At 43.3% G+C, this 2,624-nt stretch overlaps 1 non-coding gene across 1 annotated transcript; it reads left to right on the forward strand.

The window, feature by feature from the left end:
- Positions 1-2,117: 2,117 nt before the first annotated feature.
- On the forward strand, positions 2,118-2,250 carry LOC120887725 (small nucleolar RNA SNORA2/SNORA34 family). Its single transcript, XR_005731058.1, has one exon. It is a non-coding gene; the product is annotated as a small nucleolar RNA SNORA2/SNORA34 family (small nucleolar RNA).
- Positions 2,251-2,624: the final 374 nt, after the last annotated feature.

The raw sequence follows: 2,624 nt of genomic DNA on the forward strand, positions 1-2,624 counted from the left end.
ACTCTCAATTGAGTTTTTAATTTGGTTTATAGTTTCCTTCATTTCCAAGATTATGTTTTGATTCTTTTTTATAATCTCTATCTCCTGATAAAGGTGCTTAACTTCTTCTTTTATCTGTTTGTGTAATACATTCTCAATGTGTTCTTTTGCTGCTTGAATTTGCTGTCTCGTATCCTCTTTAAGGTTCCATTCCATCTGTCTAAGGTGTTCCTTGAGTTCTTTATATGACCATTTTTCTGATGACTCTAGTTCCTCCTGAATATTTAGGCTGTCCTGCATTGTTTGTACTCCTTTTCTTCCTTGCTTTTTGAAGCTGCTCATGTTACTTCTTGTTCTGTTTGACTGCTGCGTTACTGTTTACTCCTGTAAATTTATTTGATGCTTGGGAGGAAAGGTATTAGAAGGGAATGGAAAAAGTCACTAAAGAGAATGAGAGTAAGCAGGTAGAATTCAAGGAAGGGGGGATAAGATCATTGAAAAGAAATGAAAAGACAAAAGAAGAAAAAAAATAGGAAATAAAAAAAGAAAAAAAAATTTTTAAATAATAAAAAAAATTAAAATTGGAAGAAAAAAAATTTTTTAAAAAAATTGTAAAAAAAAAAAAAAAATTAAAAAAACAAGAAAGAAAAATGAAACTGAAAGAAAACCCCAAATCAAAATTAAAACAACAACAACAGCAACAACAATAACAGCAACAAAAACAACAACAACAAAAAAAAAAAAAACTAATAAATGCAGTCTTAGAGTTTGATTAACTTCTCTTCCAGTAGGTGGCGCTGTGACCACCAGGCCAAGTTTCTCCTATCAATACGCGGAAACCAATCACTGTGCAGCAGCTCCTCCTCCCAGACTGGGCAAGTCTCCAATCCTGGGTGCCTAGGGCGTCCTCTTGTGTCTAGTCACTTCCCCACTTTTCCTCTAGCCAGGCCCCTCTCACGGGTGCCGCTCACCACAATACTGGGTACACACCAGGTCAGCTGCTCCCGGGAGCCCTGTTGTCATGAATGACTGGGCACACTCTTCCAGTTTGCCATTCCCTCAGACCCTAAGTTTGTAGAGCTTGGGGCTGAGAATCCTCAGTGAATTTTACTGCCCCTCCGGTAGCCACACCCCCGGTAGCTGGTACAAGAGACCTCAGCTGTCTGCACTGGTGGGAGCGGTAGTCCCGCGCCGGCGGGTCCCGCGCCACCTCTAATTCCCTCGGTCTGGCTACCGTGCTCACGGGAGAGCTGGGAGAGGCCCTTACAGGAGAGCTGAGATTGGCCCTTAAGGTTTCCCCGATGTGTGGAGAGGGAAGGCTAGCGAATTACACACCTGTAGCCGCAGGTTTCAATGAAGTTATCTCCTCCGCCGCAGTCTGATGACGTCAGTTCTCTGCCATGGTGGTATCTCTTGCAAATGGCGACAGTTCGTTTCCCTTTGCCGGGTGACCAATGCAACGGGTGGGTCCTTACTGTCTCTCCCAAGCCCCGTTTCACACCTGTGGCCACTACCTATGAAGGCTCGGTTGGCATTTACCTCCGTAGGATCAGAAGGGCTGACCGGTTGTTTCAGCCGGATGGATTAGTGCTGAGTCACAGCTGTTTGTCTGCGGGAAGCAGGCGAACGGGAGCTTGAATTCAGCCGATCCAGGTTCAGTGTGTGTTCTGAGAGGCCCAGACTGCTCGTTCCAGATCCACGTCAGCTCAGCATTGCCTAGTGATCCTCAGCAAACAGAATTAGGCTGTTTACGACTCCCTATGCCTGCACAGCTGAAGAGGTCAGAGACTTGATCTCTCCGCGCCCGCCGCCATGTTGGAATCTGTCACGTTATTCTAAAATAAGCTTCTTTGTGTGTTTCAATCACAAATTGGACTAGACAGCCAGGTATCATCTAACATGAAAGACATGAATGAGCAGGAAAAAGGAACTCGAGAAAGAGATGAATGAGAAACAGAAGAAAAACTTAAAATACAACTAATATTCCCAGAGCAACAAAGAAATATACTGTCTCTAAGAAGCCAGAACAGACGCTATAACAAAGAAGAATGAAGAGGAGTGGTTGGTGGGGGAAGGATATGGAAGGAGAAGAAAAGAAAAAGGAAACATGAAAAACCATCAGTTAGAAAGAGGAGGACTAGGCACTGAATCAAGACCAATGTTTGCTGTACCTATTGGTTTCAAACAGGAGCCAAGAGTGATACCTTCCCTTGGTCCTTTGGCTATTCAGTGTCTCAGAGGGAATGGCCAATTCATTTGGAAGAAACATGGTTTAGAATATGTCTTTTTCTGTTGTCTGTTCTGTGGTATTTGGGATAGAACCTAGGGTCTTAAGCATGCTAGGCAAGAGCTATACCAGTGAGCTATATCTCCAGTTTTTCTTTTTTATTATTATTTTTGTTTTGAGATGGGATATTGGTAAGTTTCCAAGTTTGGCCTTGAACTTGGGATCCTTTCTTTTTTGTGTGTGGTGCTGGGGATTGAATCCAGGGCCTTGTAAATGCAAGGCAAGCACTCTACCAGGTGAGCTATATCCCCAGCCCAAACTTGGGATCCTTTTGCCTCAACCTCCCAAGTTGTTGGGATTACAGGTGTGCATCACCATGCCTAGCAGTATCTTTTTTTTTTAACAGAAAGATTGAACT

This window comes from Ictidomys tridecemlineatus, chromosome 10, assembly GCF_052094955.1.
Source record: "Ictidomys tridecemlineatus isolate mIctTri1 chromosome 10, mIctTri1.hap1, whole genome shotgun sequence".
Classification (NCBI taxonomy): Eukaryota; Metazoa; Chordata; class Mammalia; order Rodentia; family Sciuridae; genus Ictidomys; species Ictidomys tridecemlineatus.